Here is a 16530-nt window from a genome sequence, read left to right as displayed (position 1 = left end):
TCCCTGGCCTTGCTCAGTGGGTTAAGGATCCGGCATTGCTGTGAGCTGTGGTGTAGGTCAGACATGGCTCGAATCCTGAGTTGCTGTGGCTGTGGTGTAGCCGGCAGCTGTAGCTCCGATTGGACCCCTAGCCTGGGAACCTCCATATGCCACAGGTGCGGCCCTAAAGAAAAACCCAGAGAAACACTTTATTGAGATGTAATCCCCATACCCGACAAGTCACTCATTTAAAGTGCACATTTCAGTGGCTTTTAGTTATTTATAGAGTTGTGCATCCATCACCACAACTGTGGAAAATTTTCTTTATCCTACAATTTTAGAAAAGTTTCCTTACTCCTTAAGCATCAATCCCCAAATCCTCTTATGCTCTGCCCCTGACTCCAACCCCTTGGCAACTGCTAATTTGCATTCTCTCTCTATAGATTTGCCTCCACTGGGCATTTCCTATAGAGGAAATCATACAATATGTGGCCTTTTGTGTCTGGCTTCTTTCTTTTTTATGATTTTTATTTTTTCCATTATAGTTGATTTAAAGTGTTCTGTCAGTTTCTATTATACAGCAAAGTGATCCAGCCATACATATGTATTCTTTTTCTCACATTATCCTCCGTCATGTTCCATCTCAAGTGACTGAACTTAGTTCCCTGTGCTATGCAGCAGGTTCTGGCTTCTTTCACTTAGTAGTTTTTTCAAGGTTCATCCATGTTGCAGTGTGTGGCAGTCTTTTATTCCTTTTAATTGATGAGTAATAGTGCATTGCAAGGACGTATCACATTTTATTTACCCAGTTGACGGGTATTTGAGTTTCCACTTTGTGGCTATGATGAATAATGCTGCCATGCACATTCACGTACAAGTTCTTGTGTAGACAGGTGGTCTCAGTTATCTTGGGTATATACGTAGGAGTAGAATTGTTGGGTTGTAAGTTGGTTTTATTTTTAACCAGTTGAGGAAATGGCAGACTATTTTCCAAAGCAGCTGTGCCATTTTTCTTTCCCACCAGCAGTGCATGATGTTTCCAATTTCTCCGTGTCCTCACCAACACTTTATTATCTTTCTTCTTGATTACTGCATCCTTATGGGTGTGAAATAGTATCTTGTTATTGTGGTTTTTTTTTTTTTTGTCTTTTGTCTCTCTTTTTTGTTGTTGTTGTTGTTGCTATTTCTTGGGCCGCTTCGGCGGCATATGGAGGTTCCCAGGCTAGGGGCTGAATCGGAGCTGTAGCCACTGGCCTACACCAGAGCCACAGCAACGTGGGATCCGAGCCGCGTCTGCAACCTACACCACAGCTCACGGCAACGCCGGATCGTTAACCCACTGAGCAAGGGCAGGGACCGAACCCGCAACCTCATGGTTCCTAGTCGGATTCGTTAACCACTGCGCCACGACGGGAACTCCTTGTTATTGTGGTTTTGATTTGCTCTTCTCTGATGGCTAAGGACGTTAAATATCTTTTAATATCCTAATTAGAAAGAATTTCCTTTTAAAGTAACTGCACAGGAGCTCCTGTTGTGGCTCAGCAGGTCATGAACCTGACCAGCATCCATGAGGATGCGTGTTTGATCCCTGGCCTCGTTGAGTGGGTTAAAGGATCTGGCGTTGCCACGAGCTATGATGTAGGTCATAGACGTGACTAGGATCCAGCATTGCTGTGTAGGCAGGCAGCTGCAGCTCCGATTTGACCTCTAGCCTGGAAACTTCCATATGCCACAGGTGCAGCCCTAAAAAGCAAAAAAAAAAAAAAAAAGGGGGGGGGATATACCTTTGAACCACAGCAGTGCCTCTTGTGTACCCAACCGTTTGCTCACATGGGAGCCTATCCATAGGGTAAACATTGAGGAGATAAATTGCAGAGGCAAAGGGAATGCATCTATGTTTTATAAGTTTGAATTTATGTCATTTATATGTTTAAAAGTAAATATTGAGACTAATCGGATTTGTCTGAGGAACATTCTAATTTTTCCTCCAGTATTAATGGCCAGCAGGTTCAGTCAATCAGAATCAGCAGCCATTTTATTTCCGTACATCATTTTGGCTAAATCTTGCAGAGTTCAAGACTGATTTTTACATAGACTTGAATGTCAGGTTGAGGTGGAGGTTCAGAGCACACAGACTTACATTCATTTTTTCCAAAGTTTCTCCCTAAAGCTGCCTTTTCTGCTTCCTCATATTTAATGCAGCGCTTGTTCCTCAGTGATCAACATAGTATATTCTGGGGACTGGTTGGTTTTCGTGATGGTCCGTTATGATTGATAGCTTGAGCTCTGCAGCTGTGTGATCTTGAGCCAGTTACTCAACCTCTCTGTGCTTCAGTTTCCTCTTCACTGAGATGGGAGTAGATGGACAGCATCTACCTCACAGGATGATTGTGAGGATCAAAGGAGTCATGTGAAGGGCTTAAAACAGTGCCTGGTGGAAGTTCCCATTGTGGCTCAGCGGTAATGAGCTCGACTAGTAGCCACGAGGTTTTGGGTTCAGTCTCTGGCCTCGCTCAATGGATTAAGGATCTGACGTTGCTGTGAGCTGTGAGGTGGGTCACAGACACGGCTCATATTTGGCGTTGCTGTGGCTGTGGCTGTGACTGGCAGCTGTAGCTCTGATTCGACCCCTAGCCTGGGGACGTCCATATGTCCCACCTGCAGCCCTAAAAAGCAAAGCAGAAACAAAAACAGAATAGTACCTGGCACAACATGCTTTTCTAATTTAGCTCTGAAACTGACAATATTCAGGGAAGATTTTCAGCACCTGCATTAGAACCACCACTAAAGACCCCTTTAATGACCTTCTCATTGGCTACAAAAAAGAACTCTTGGGGTACTTTTTGTTGTTGTTGTTTTTGTTTTTTTGCCTTTTCTAGGGCCGTTCTTGGGGCATATGGAAGTTCCCAGGCTAGGGGTCTAATCGGAGCCGTAGCTGCCAGCCTATGCCAGAGCCACAGCAATGCAGGATCCAAGCCAAGTCTGCGACCTACACCACAGCTCAGGGCAACGCCGGATCCTTAACCCACTAAGCAAGGCCAGGGATCAAACCTGCAACTTCATGGTTCCTAGTTGGATTTGTCCACCACTGCGCCAGGACGGGAATTCCTTTTATTTTTTTCTTTCTTATTTCTATTTTTTCCTTTTTTTTTTTTTTTTTTTTTTTGGGGGCCACACTCACAGCATATGGAGATTCCTAGGCTAGGGGTGGAATTGGAGTTCCAGCTGCCAGCCTACGCCACAGCCACAGCAACGCAGGATATGAGCCCTGTCTGTGACCTACACTGCAGCTCACAGCAACGCCAGATCTTTAACCCACTGAGTGAGGCCAGGGATCGAACCCTCATCCTCATGGATACTAGTCCGGTTTGTAACCCACTGAGTCATAACAGGAACTCCCCACACATGTTTTTGAACCATTTGAAGTTGACATCATGCCCCTCTACCTTGCAGTACTTCCATGGGCATTCCTTAAGAACAAGAATAATTTATTTCATAAGCACAGTGTCATTATTGAAACCAAGAAATTTAACACCGGGTCTCTTTTATAAATCCCAGTTCCTATTCCAGTTTCATCAATTGTTCCAATAACATTTGTTGTTGCCATTTTTCCCCTGGATCAGAATCCAGTTCCAATCATGTTTAGGTGTCATGTCAGAATTTTCCTTTTGTTGTATTATTTTTTAACTGGTTTTTATTTTTTTCCATTATATATTTCATGATTATTATTAGGCCACACCCACAGCATGTTCCCAAGCCAGGGATGGAACCCACAGCACAGCAGTGACCTAAGCAACGCTGGATCCTTAACCCACTGCACCACAGGAGAACTCCCAGAGTTTCCTTTTAAACAGTGAATGGTTCAGTAACAGCACAAAGGTCCGACTTCCTCCGAGAGGGTCTGAGGCCTACAAGTCCTCTAGGTCCCAGCAGGGCTGGGCAGCACACATGCTGCCATCTTGTGGCAACAGAATGAATAGCGTTTCTGAATCATCAGGTTGGGCAGCTGTGAAATTAATACACTTTCTTAATGACCAAAAAAAAAAAAAAGTGACATTCATATTATCTCAATTTTTCTTTTTTTTAAGGGCTGCACCTGCAGTGCCTGGAAGTTTCCAGGCTGGGGGATGAATCAGAGCTGCAGCTGCCAGCCTACACCACAGCTACAGCAACGCTGGATCCTTAACTCACTGAGCAAGGTCAGGGATCAAATACGATTCCTCACAAATACTAGTTGGGCTCTTAACCCGCTGAGCCACAACAAGAACACCTTATCTCAAATTTTTTTTTCGTTTTGTCTTTTTAGGGCTGAACCTCTGGCATATGGAAGTTCCCAGGCTAGGGGAGCTGGGAATCAGACCTGCAGCTGCCAGCCTATAACACAGCCACAGCGACACCAGATCTGAGCCACGTCTGCGACCTACATCACAGCTTATGGCAACGCCAGATCCTTAAGCCACTGATCAGGACCAGGGATCCAACCCACATTCTCAGGGATACTAGTCAGGTTCATAAACTGCTGAACCACAATGGGAACTCAATTTTTCTTAATAATGTGAGAAACTATGTTTTAATCATTTCTCTGATTCAAATCCACATACTATAATTTAGCATAAAATGAGATTTTGCTGTGTTTCAAATCTGAACCCATGCAGATGAAGTTCAGGGCGAAAGTGTGGGCTTGGCCTGAGACATCTTTGGGGAATGGATTTGGGCGCCGCATTCTGGCTATGTGATATTTTGCAAGATACTTCCCTCTGTTTTAATTGTCCTAATCAAAATCACGTTCCATCCAAACAAACAAAAAACAGAAACAAAGTGGAGTTCCCGTTGTGGTGCAGCGGAAACGATTCCGACTAGGAACCATGAGGTTGCAGGTTCGATCCCTGACCTTGCTCAGTGGGTTAAGCATCTGGCCTTGCCGTGAGCTGTGATGTAGATCTCAGACGCCACTTGGATCTGATGTGGCTGTGGCTGTGGTGTAGGCCGGCAGCTGTAGCTCTGATTTAACCCCTAGCCTGGGAACCTCCATATGCCGCAGGTGCGGCCCTAAAAAGCAAAAAAATAAATGAAAAAAAGAAAAAAGGGCTTTGAGCACATTTCAGAGAAGCTACAGGCCCTTCTCCCCAGAAAGGCACATGTGCAGCTCATATTTATAGCCCTAGGCGGGAAGTTCACAGAAGAGATTAGAAGGTAGAGAACAATTTGGGGTTTCAGGGAATTTTCTCCTCAATCACCCTTGATGTGGAAATTGAGAGACTGAGGCCCCCAAAATAGTAATTAAGTGGTTTGCCAAAGCAACGCAAAGGACAGAATTGGGGCCATTACTTTCCATTTGTCAGCATACGAGTTTGAACCCAGGCTCTTGTATCAGATTGCCTGGGTTCAAATCCCACCTCCTCCCCTTACTTGTCCGGGGACCCTTGCAACTCCCTTATCATTACTGTCGCACGTAACCTCCAAGTTGGTGTTGACAGCAACAGGATAGCATCGGTGGAACTATGTCAAGAACAAAACGTGGTCTGTAACAATAGCTAAATAAATTCTATTGCTGTTACTTTGCAGTGAGGAAAGGCAGGCTCAGAGAAGTAAAGTTGTCTTGACAAGGACACAGGAAAGGCATGATTAGCACTAAGGCCTTAGGAGTTCTCTTGTGGCGCAGCGGGTTAAGGATCCAGCATTGTCACGGCAGCAGCTTGGGTTGCTGTAGGTGCGGCCAAACAAAACAAAACCCCAAAAAACTAAGCCTAATCTATTTCCAAAGTCAGTGAGTGTTGGAAGTTCCAGTGTGTCTCAACAGGTTAGGGAGCGGGTGTTGTCATTTCAGTAGCTCTGGTCACTTACTGCAGCCAAAAAAGAAAACCAAAATGATACCAAAAAAAAAAAAAAAAAAAAGAGTTCCCCTCATTGGCTTAACGAACCCAACTAGGATCCATAAGGACTCAGGTTCGATCCCTGGCTTCGATCAGTGGGTTAAGGATACAGCGTTGCTGTGAGCTGCGTTGTAGGTCGCAGACCTGGCTTGGATCCCGTGTTGCTGTGGCTGCCTGAGGACCTCCCTATGACACGGGTGCAGCCTTAAAAAGACAAAAACAAACAAAAAACAACCCCTCCCAAACAAACCCACAACCAAAACCAAACCAATGAGTGTTGTTCGCCCCCAGACTAGTATTTCTCAAACTGCATGACCCATTAGTAGGTCAGAAAATCAGTTCAGCAGGGTCTCAAACAACACTGAAAGAAAAAAAAAAAAAAAAAAAGAAATATCAGAGTGCCTCTTACATAAGGGTAAGTTATGCAGAGTTCCAAGATGGAGACCCAGCATGGATCCAAGGACTAGTTCCAGCACCAGGTCTACCTTTGGAGAAACTACCTCCGGGGAAACTACCTCCACTGAGCAGAACTTGCCTGAGACACTCTCACAGACTTAGGTAGACCCAGGATTCTTCAACTCCCAGCCAGGCCTTCTAGAAGTATACACTAACCAATGCATACTTGCCAAGCTGCGTAGTATTACTGGAACGCAAATTCAGAAGGTAGGAAGCCCCACCCAACCTATGAGAGGGAGCCAGATGTTTTAACAGCTTCCCCGGTATACTAATAAACGGGCCAGCATCTGTGCAAAGTTTTTTTTACAAGGCGATTTTAAGGCCTTGGTAAGCCCAAGTTACCCTGTAAAAAAGTTATATCCCATATTTAATTGCGTACATATGTCGTGCAAATAGGATCTTAATATTCTGGAGTCATAGCATGTCTAATTGATATAAATCATTCTGTTTACATAAAATAGCCCCATAGCCCAGAGACAGGGCTATGATTATTTCCATTTTGCAGATGTGGTTACTGAGGCACAGAAAATGGTCACAGTCACCGGCAAGGAAATACAAAGCTGGGTTTCTGTGACTTCAGAATCTGTGCTCAACCATGAGAGGCTATACAGAAAAGGAATCCCTTTCTAACGCCCGCTCCCCGGCTCGGAACCGGGACCAGAAGCGAGAGCAGAGTAAAAAGAGATCAAAGCCTATGTAATTAAGGACCAGGGGCTGCCGGGAAATATCACAGCTGTAGCCTCCAGGGAAAGCAGGCGTCAAAGTCCTATTGAGCATGCGCAAATTCTAGCTCGCCTTTCCGTCTGGCGCACGCGCGAGGCACATCCCTTAACCACACCGCCTCAAACTTGCCTAAAGTACGCAGGCGCCCGGCTCTGAATCCGCCACAGCCCCTGCCCTGCGCTTGCGTTCTTGCGCTCCCCGAGTCCCTCTCGCCTTCTCTTACGTCAGTTCCTGTTTGTGGCGGGAGAAGGCGGTATTTCCGTCCAAAGGGTGGGAGGGGGCGGTAAGCGGGGGCTGGGGGAGGGGGCGGGGGGGCCGCGCCGCGCGAGCCGTTGGGCCTGGCTCCGCGAAGGCGTTGCTGTTGCCGCTGCCGCCGCCAGGAAATACAGGGAGAGGGATCAAGCGCAGCGTGGCGATGGGCAGGAGTAGAACCCCGCCAGAGGGGCTGGGCGGCCGCCGGTGACAGGTGAGTGCGCCAGCGCGTGTCCCCGAGCGCTCCCTGCCCCGCGTTGGTCGCGTCCCGACCCCCCGGAAAGCCGCGCTGGGCCGAACCACCGGTACTCTCCGGGCGGGAACCGTGGTCCTTAAGCCCCCCCCTTCCGGGACTGAGTGGGGGTGGCTGCGCGGGGGCGGCTGGACTAGCCCTGAGGGGGCGGGGGCGGAGAGCTGTACCACCGAAGCGGCAGGCGGCGCATATCAAAGTGCGGCGACGGAACCACGGAAGGGCTGGGGGCGCAGACCCCAACGTGTCCGGGCTGTGGGTTGAGTCAGTGGGGTTAGCGGGGAGAGCGCGCCCGGCGTGCGAGAGCTAAGCCTGTGAGGGGGCGCGTAGCGTAGGGGGCTGGACCTATTCGGGGCTGTGGGAACAGCTCCTAGAGCGTGTTTAGAGAGGTGGGGGCTTCTGGGGAGGGAGCGCTATCAAGTGTGGCTCGGGGAGCGCCCTCTGGGTTGTACCACTGAGGTCCCGGGGGGAGCCATCCTTAGAACGTAGAGCTGAGCTGTATCAAAGGAGGGTTGTGATGTTAATCTTGAGGGACCACGCGGGGCGGGGGGACCGCGGCAGTACTTGGGGAGCGCTGTGATGCTGGGTGATGAGGAGGGGGTTCTGCCTCCTGTGTTTGTTGGGTGGAGCCTGGGGGTTTACACTGAGCCGGAGAAGGGAGGATCACCCTTTATTGAACTTCTTACTGACTTTGGGGAGAATTGGATGGTCAGTGGGACTGCTGTCTACTCTAGAACCTTTTCATGATATTAAACCTTATTTTAAGGTGTGTGGGACACCTCTGTGGCAAATTCTTCCCGTGGTTTTGGCGGGGAAGGAGGAGGGGAGTTATCTTAGAAGCCACTTAAGTTTTTCTGAGCTTTTGGCTCCATATTAGGGAGGGGAGACGATATCGAGCTTAGATTTGAGGTTTTGTGCCCCTGGGCCTGCTTAAGACTCGAGAGGAAGGAGTTTTTGAGGGACACTGCTCCCCGAGGGTAGGGTGGCTGGGGACATCTTTATCCTTGGGATTCTGGGGACCCCTTGCCTCTCATTTGGGAGCCACTGGGCTCAGCAAGAGCCCTGGGCTTAATTAGGTCGTCTTTGGTCTGCCTTTCAACTTTGTTTACTCTTCCCCTCTCAGAGAAGCATTGCGAGCCTTGCACTAATAGTGGTTGGTGGTGGATGCCAAGGGTCCAGGCACTACCCAGGCCCCTCCATTCTGGCCATAAGGCCACACACACATGTTTGTGTCTCCTTGGTCAGCAGTCCAGCCGCCCATCATGTTTACGCTCCCCACCAGGCGATAACAGTTGGCTTCACCATTAGGCGGCAGTGAGGCTGAGTGCTGTTTTCCCAGCTGTTCCCCTCCGCAGAGGCCAGGCGGACTTGGGCGGGAGTGCCCCTGGCCCACACCAACCCAGAGAGGAAGGCTGCTCTGAAGGACTGGGGGCAGCCAAATCCCCTATGGATCTAGTTTCTCGCTGTGGTTGTTGGGGGGAGCTGAGCAGCTAGGCCCAGTCGTGAGGCCGCTACCCCTGCTCCCCTGGTGAACTTGTGACCTTGGCTTGCTCTGTCACCTTTGCCCTGGGTCTGGAGTTCCCAGAGGGCTGGCCACAGTCCCTGATTGACCCAGCTAGTGTGGGCTGGTGATGCGGTCAAAGGAGGCAGACAGTCCCTCTGGTCCACACCATTGGCTTCCAAGCCAACTGGCTTCCATGGGTTGTTGCTGGAGAGAAGGGTCCCTGAGTCTCTGAGGCCATGGTAGCTCTGTAGAATGTTTCTACTCTAGGGATTTGTTCCTTGTTTCTGCTGCCTTTTAGAGGGTTTGCCTGATGGGGTTAACAGCAGCAGTAAAAGCAGTAATCATGAGATCAATGGCTGATCTTTATTGAGTGCATTCTGTGTTCCACATGCTATTCAGAATGCCTCACATGGATTAACTTGCTGAATGCTAACATCCTAGAGCTTTGGATACTGTTGTCATGATCTCCATTTTAGAAGGGGTGACTGAGGCACAGAATGGCAAATCATTTCCAGAGCTGGTGATTTTTTTTTTTTTTTTTTTTTTTGGCTGCACCTATGGCATGTGGAAGTTCCCGAGCCAGGGATTGAACCAGTGCCACAGCAGTGACCCAAGCAGTGACAGCACTGGATCATTAACCTACTGTGCCACAAGGGAGCTCCTAGAGCTGTGTGAATTTTATTCGACATTTCCCGTATGTCAGGCATATGACAGACCTTTTATACACATGACCTCATTTAAATCTCAAAACACACCCATAGGGTAGGTATGGTTATGCCCACTTTACAGACTCCGTGAGCTAGGTAGAAGTGTGTACCCATTTTGGGGTTCCTGTGGCTCAGTGGTATCCATGAGGACGCGGGTTTGATCCCTGGCCTTGCCCAGTGAGTTACCATGAACTGTGGTGTAGGTCACAGATGTGGCTTGGATCCTGCGTGGCTGTGGCGTAGGCCGGCAGCTACAGCTCCAATTCAACCCCTAGCCTGGGAAATTCCATATATTATGCTGTGGCCTTAAAAATTAAAAAAAAAAGGGGGGGGAATTGGGGTTCAGAGGAGAAGTGGCTTTGTCCTAGGTCTCTCTGATGCTAGAGGGCCAGGCTGGGGTCTGAAGAAATTTTTTGTTCACAACATCCCAATCTGGAATGGGGTCTCTTGCGTTGGACCCTGCCAGCTGCACCCTTGAGCATTTCCTTCCAACCCTTGGAGCCTTGGGCTGCCATGAACACATCTGCTGGCAGCCAGTCCAGGAGTTCTGGGCCTGCTGATAAAACTTGGTCCCTTCTCAGAGTTGAACCAGGGCATCTTTTAACCTGGGGCAGAGTGTTTCCAGGAGGAAACAGTGGGAGAGACATCCAGGGAGTGACACAGCTACCAGGGGCCCATGTATGATGTCCCTGCACTGGAATGGTGTGGTGGGCGTGTGTGCAAGTTCTGGTGCTTTCACGTTCTGGCTGTGTGACGTGACCTTGCACCACAGTGTTCACCTCTGTGCAGTGTGCTCCAAATGGCATCCACCTTGGGCTCTCTGAGGATTAAATGAATTAAGCCAGGAGACGCTCCCGGAATGGGGCCTAGCACCATGTGCTCTGATGGCAGTCCGAGGGCATGAGTCCTTCCTCACCCCCACTTCAGTCCTCTCCAGGTATCCTGGAATCCAGCCCACCACCCTCACCCAGCCAGGATCCAGGAATCTGGTGGGTTTTTGTTTTTTTTTTTGTTTTTGTTTTTTGTCTTTTTAGGGCCCCATCCATGGCATTTGGAGGTTCCTGGGCTAGGGGTTGAATTGGAGCTGTAGCCGCTGGCCTACACTACAGCCACAGCAACGCGGTGGGATCAAAGCTGTGTTTGTGACCTATGCCACATCTCACAGCAGTGCTGGATCCTTAACCCACTAGCGAGGCTAGGGATCGAACCTGCATCCTCATGGATGATAGTCAGATTCGTTTCTGCTGAGCCACAACAGGAACTCCTGGTGTCCTGGTTTTTAACTCTGTAAAGAGCTGTGCTGAGGTGCTTCCCAGCACACGGTTCAAATGCAGCCCTACCACTTACCGCGTGTGTGCTCTTGATTAAGTTCCTCAGCCCTCGGAGCACCATTCATCATTTTGGTCATGGGATGATGATAATTCTCTCCTGAAAGGTTGTTTCGAAGGTTAAACAGGTTAACTTGTGGAAAGCATTTGTAACTGTGTCGGCATAACAGTAAGCCCGCAGTAAAGGTTTCCTATTCTCACTGTTGAAGAAAGAGCACTTGGCACATGGTAAGGCTTCAGGTTATCTTAGCACTTGTAGTTCTTGTTATTTCTGCTAGGATTATTATTATTATTATTTTTAGGGCCGCACCTGTGGCATATGGACATTCCCAGGCTAGGGGTTGAATCACAGCTGCAGCTGCAGGCTTACGCCACAGCCACAGCAACCTACACCACAGCTCACGGCAACGCCGGATCCTTAACCCACTGAGTGAGGCCAGGGATCGAATCTGCATCTTCATGGATACTAGTAAGATTCTTTTCCACTAAGCCACGACGGGAACTCCTCTGCTAGGATTTTGAAGACCCTTCCCAGGTTACAGAGCCTTGGCAGGTAACACCAGGAAGAGGGCAGGACTGAAATTAGCCTATTTTCCAGCTGAGGACATGGAGGTTCTAGAGGCTTGAGGGGTGGGGGACATATAGTGAGAGACTGGCAAGTGCAGTCCTCAGGCTCCCTTGCTCTCCTACACAGTTGCTGCCTGGAGCCCCTCTGAGGTTGAAATTCTAGCTCCTTTTGATGTCAGGCTCTGCTAACCCCTTTTCCTATATGTACTTTCTTTAATTGACTCTCCTCTGTAGCTTCCAGGAGTGGTGGTAAGGTGAGAACAGCTCGGAAGGCCCAGCGGCAGAAGGGGGGTCCCAACCAGAGAGGCCCCCAGAAATGCCTGTGGGAGTCAGGGGCCACGCTGCCCAGTGCCTCATGGGCCTGGGCAGGAAGTGTGGCTTGGATCCTGAAGGCATTGCAGAGCTGAGGAATCCACCACCAGTTATTGAACACCTGTTGTGTGCCTGGCATTGCTTCAGGTGCTGAGGATATAGGGGTGCATTCCACAAAGGCCCTACCCCTGTGGAGCTGAAGGAGACAAACCCCAAACCTGGGGAATAAACTAGGGGCTTGTTAGAGGGAGGTGCTAGGCAGTTAAGATCAAGTGTGATGGGCTGTGGGCAAGGTCTCTGAACTGATCCCAGATTGACAAGGTGACCTGAGGAGAAGGAACAGCCTTGGGGTGATGGGTGGTGGTGAGGGGGAGCCATAGTGCAAAAATCGAAGGTAGGCCTGAGCTTGGTGAGGGATGGGCTGCATGGAGGCCCGTGGGGCCACCCAGGGTGAGCAAGGGAGGGGGTGGGAGGACAGGCCAGGGGCTGGGTCCCTCAGAGCCTCGTAGACCGCCTTGAAGAGCAGCTTGGTCAGATTTAGGCTTTTAGAAGATGCCTTTTGCCATAAGAGAGGTTCTCAGGCTTTTGCTTGGGGTGGGGGTAGATTTTAGAGCTGGTCAGGGAGTTTCACATGCCTCCCACTTCCCCCTTGAGTAGAATCTCTGCCGTAGAAACAGTGAAGGCCTGATGGTTGCCTCCCTCCTCTGTGGTTTTCACACCGTGTTCCCCAGGGCCCATGGCTGTTCCCTTTAGGGACAGATGGGGGAGGCTCAATGGGCTGATTTTTCTGCCTACCCCTCCCCAGCCAACAGCTGGGCTGATAGCAGATAACTGCACAGAACAACAGTAATTCCTGATAAAAACTGTACTTGCTGATTCTACCTGCATTCAGCCTATGTGCCTAAGGGCCTGCAGCATTCCTGGCACTGCTCTAGAATTTGGAAGGCTGGGCCTCCTGTGCCTGCCTTCTAGTGCAGGCAGGTACCCAGCAAACAAACCTATGAAAGGCCATGAGGGTGTGATTGATGTTCCAAAGGCAAAATGAATGAGGGTCAGGGAGGGAGAGGGTGGGGATATTATGTTTTAGCTGGAATGATCAGGGAGGGCCTCCCGGAGGAGGTGACATGTAGTTAGGGGCTGGTGTGCAGGGAAGAGCCATGGGAGGACTTGAGTGGAGGAGGAATCGGCTCTGGTTCCCACCTTCCAGGAGGCTCTCGGTAACTTGCACTGGGTCCCCCAACACTGACCAGCTTCGAATTTGGGCAGAGTGGCTCCAGAGTCCCCCCAGCCCAGGAAGGCACTTGGTAGCCATGGATGAGGGTGACTTCTCATCCAGCACCTGAGCCTGGGACTTGAGGGTTAGTGCAGTAAGCAGAGCCTTGATTTTCCCAGGCTCGTTCTGGAATGTCTTCCTGGAAGGAGCAGAGCCCTTCAGAGCAAACCTCCTCGGGCTTCCAGAAATCCCTTGGGATAGGGAGATGGACAGGAGTGTCTTTCGCAGTTGATCTTCAAGCCCCTGGGGGCCCCAGGGACACCCCTCCTTGCGCCTCTCTCCAACTTTCAAGAGCTCTCGGTGGAGGGCTCTCAACCACCAGGCCTCTGGGCTGCACGGTGGGGTGGTTCCGTGGCAGGCTCTTCTGGACAACCAGCCAAGCAGCAAGAGGCCCAGCGTGGGGAGACAGCCCTGGGAGCAGGACCAGGAGGGAGGGAGCAAGGGAGCAGTGTGGGAGGGGCGGCCGAGTGGGAGCTCAGCCTGGCCCCTTGGGGGCAGGACCCGCTGCCAACTCGGCACCCACGTCAGGGCCCGGCTGCCCTGGGTGCGGGAACAGGGGACAGCAGGCCAGGGCTGGCCGAGAGGAGACCGCTTGTCAGAGGTTCCCGCAGGAAGTTCCTCAGGCCCAGCTGTCCTGTCCAGGAAGCTCATCTGCAGATGTTGTTTCTAAGGGTGAGGCCAGAAATCCAAGGCTGCCTTGGTTTGCCACTTTGCGGGCCCTTTCTGAACCGGCGGGGGTGGCCGCCACTCCCTTGCCCCCTCCTCAGGCCTTTCTGGCCTGGTTAGAGAGTGTTCATCATTGGGCGGGTGGGTCATTGTGTAGTGGCCCCGGCTGGGGCGGCCAACCTGGGTGTAAGTCCTGCTCCTGGCTCCTCTCTTGGTTGCCATGCAACCCCGGGGGCTTTGTTTCATCTCGCGAGATGCGTTTTGCTCAGCTGAAAGGGGAACATCTCTGCCGAGAGGAACTGTAGGGAGGCTTCAGGGAGCTAACGTGTCAGAAGGTGCTTGGCACAGGGCTTCCAGAGAAGGTACGCAATGGACCTGAGCTGCTGTTGCTAGCGATGGTGAGGCCAAGCACCTGAGAGCAGAGAAGGGGTTCTGGGTGCAGCCAGCCTGGGTTTGTGGGTGACAGGGAGGGGGTGGTGGGTGGATTGGTGGAGGTTCCTGCCGAGGAGGGCACCAGACGGGAATATTCATCACACCCTTTGCTGAGCCCTTGCTTGGCCCGACGCCCCGAGCACTCCGTCTGTGGAATAGGCAGCAGCCACCCATTTTGTGGATCAGAAGCTGAGGTCCGGAGTGCTCCATGGAATGCCGGGATTGTTGAGAGCTGGCAGAGCAGGCTCTCTGTGCCAGGCCCCGCTCCAGGGCTTTAGGTGTCTGCTCTCACCAGTCCCCACCATGACCCGGGAGCTTGGTGCAGCTCTTCTCCCCATTTCGAAGATAAGGAAATGAAGGCCCGGGAGGTTATTGGATTTACCTAAAGCTAAAGTGGGTGACAGACATGATGTTTGAACCCACCTCTACCTGGGGTCAAGTCTGCCTTTTTAAGACTGGCTCATCTGGAGTTCCTGCTGTGGCGTAGTGAGCTAAGTATCTGTAGCAGCTCGGGTTGCTGCAGAGGTGCCGGTTCAATCCCTGCCGCTGTGCAGTGGGTTAAAGGATCTGGGGTTGCTGCAGATGTGGCTCAGATTCAGTCCCTGACCTGGGAACTTCCATATGCTTCAGGCATGGCCATTAAAAAAAAAAAAAAAAGACCTGCTCTTCTGCCTCTGATCAAGGCCATAGCCACTGTTCCTGGGGTGGTTACTGCTTTTCTAATGGTCCTTTCTGCTTTCTCTTCTTCTAGTCAGAGCTGACACAAAGTAGGCCTCAGTTGTCTCAGAAATGACTGTATTAGATCCATTTGATGCCTCCTTGGGAAATGAGGTGTGTCTGCCTCTCTCTACCTTCTAATGCCCATGAGGCGACTTTGGCCAGCCCCATCCTTCCCCAGGGGCCAGGGGGAAGGGGTGAGGGTGGAAGGCACTCCCCTACCTTCAGCCTTGGAGCCTGATTCCTGAATGGCCTCTGGAGCCTGCCCTTGGCCGTTTCTGGTCATTGGTGTTTTCCATTCTTTCACCAAATAACTTACTGAGTACTTGCTCTGTGCCACACGTAGTTCTGTACACCAGGGAGCAGTAGCTGGGCTAGGGGAGGGAGCAGCCATCTGGCAGGACTTGGTGGGAGGGGGTTTGAGGAAGTCTCCCGCGGCAAGGCGTTCAGGCCGCTGCTGCAGTGTGAAAAGCCAGAAGGGTGGGCCGGACTGGGGTAGAAGGTGAATTAAGGCCTTGAGGTGGGAGATGCTTCAATGTGGGGGTGACACTGAGAGTGGGCCACTGTGGTGGAGCTGAGGTGGGGGAGGAGGGTGGCAGGGCCCAGGTCCAGGCAGGCCTGGAGTCCCCTAGGGCGGTGTTTCTCAAACTGGTGTCCAGAGGCCTGGAGCGCAGTGGCGGGGAGGGTGTTGCGCGTGTTTTGGGGTGGTGTCTGTGAGGCGCCTGCTGTTTTTAGCTGTGTGTTTTCACTTAGATGATATTTTCAGAAAGTTAACATGGGCATGTCGTGGATCATCGGAATGATTCTTTTCAATCCGCCAGCGACAGCATTTACATAGCTGCCACTTGCTTAGCTCTCACGGAGGCTCAGGCTGGCCCTTGCCTTTGGGGTTTGCCTTGGTCTACTTGCTGCCTGTCTTCCAAAGCACTGGCCTCATCGCCAGCTGTGCTCGAAGCACGTCTCATTGGGTCCCCCAACGACCCAGGGGTGTCAAAAGAAAGAAAAGGGCATCTTTTTATTTTATGTGTTTTATTTATTTTATTTATTTATTTTTTTTACGGCCGCACCCGCGGCACACGGAGGTTCCCAGGCTAGGGGTCAGGTCGGAGCTGAGGCCATTGGCCTACGGCACAGCCACGACGATACCAAATTCCAGAGGATTCCGTACACTGCGCTGCTCAACCCGACAGTCCCCTTCTCTCTCCAGGCCGCAGCCGCTCGCTCGTGCCCGGCTCCCCTCCACCGCCTCCCGACGGTGTCTCCCACAGGCCTCTCCGTGGCGCTGCTCTTCTGCAGCAGGACCCCAGGTCTTCCTGTGGCCACCTCGTCTCCGTCAGCTTCCCGCTCAGGTCTCACCGTGTCAGTGAGCCCTTCTCTGACCACCGTCTCTAAACTTGGAACACCTCGTCCCCTTCCCACACACCTAGTCCTCTGTGTGCTGCTTTTCTCCGTAACATTGGTCAAATCCTGATGTACCGTATAACTTAGCTG

General features: G+C 51.1%; 1 protein-coding gene across 6 annotated transcripts in view; it reads left to right on the top strand.

The window, feature by feature from the left end:
* AKT2 (AKT serine/threonine kinase 2) overlaps positions 1-16530 on the top strand; it is a 64688-nt gene that overhangs the window by 6963 nt on the left and 41195 nt on the right. For 2 of the 6 annotated variants that reach the window (XR_002344388.1, XM_005655818.3), the window contains exon 1: positions 7322-7497. The exons of 1 other annotated variant lie outside the window; for it this stretch is intronic. The gene's annotated coding sequence lies outside the window, so the exon portion shown is untranslated. Of the gene's footprint in view, positions 1-7311; positions 7498-13806; positions 13897-16530 lie in introns of those variants that run through there. 3 more of the 6 variants (XM_005655819.3, XM_021093205.1, XM_013988561.2) reach the window with 3 other exon arrangements.

This window comes from Sus scrofa, chromosome 6 (genome assembly GCF_000003025.6).
Source record: "Sus scrofa isolate TJ Tabasco breed Duroc chromosome 6, Sscrofa11.1, whole genome shotgun sequence".
Classification (NCBI taxonomy): Eukaryota; Metazoa; Chordata; class Mammalia; order Artiodactyla; family Suidae; genus Sus; species Sus scrofa.
This window is presented reverse-complemented; position numbering and strand designations above follow the sequence as displayed.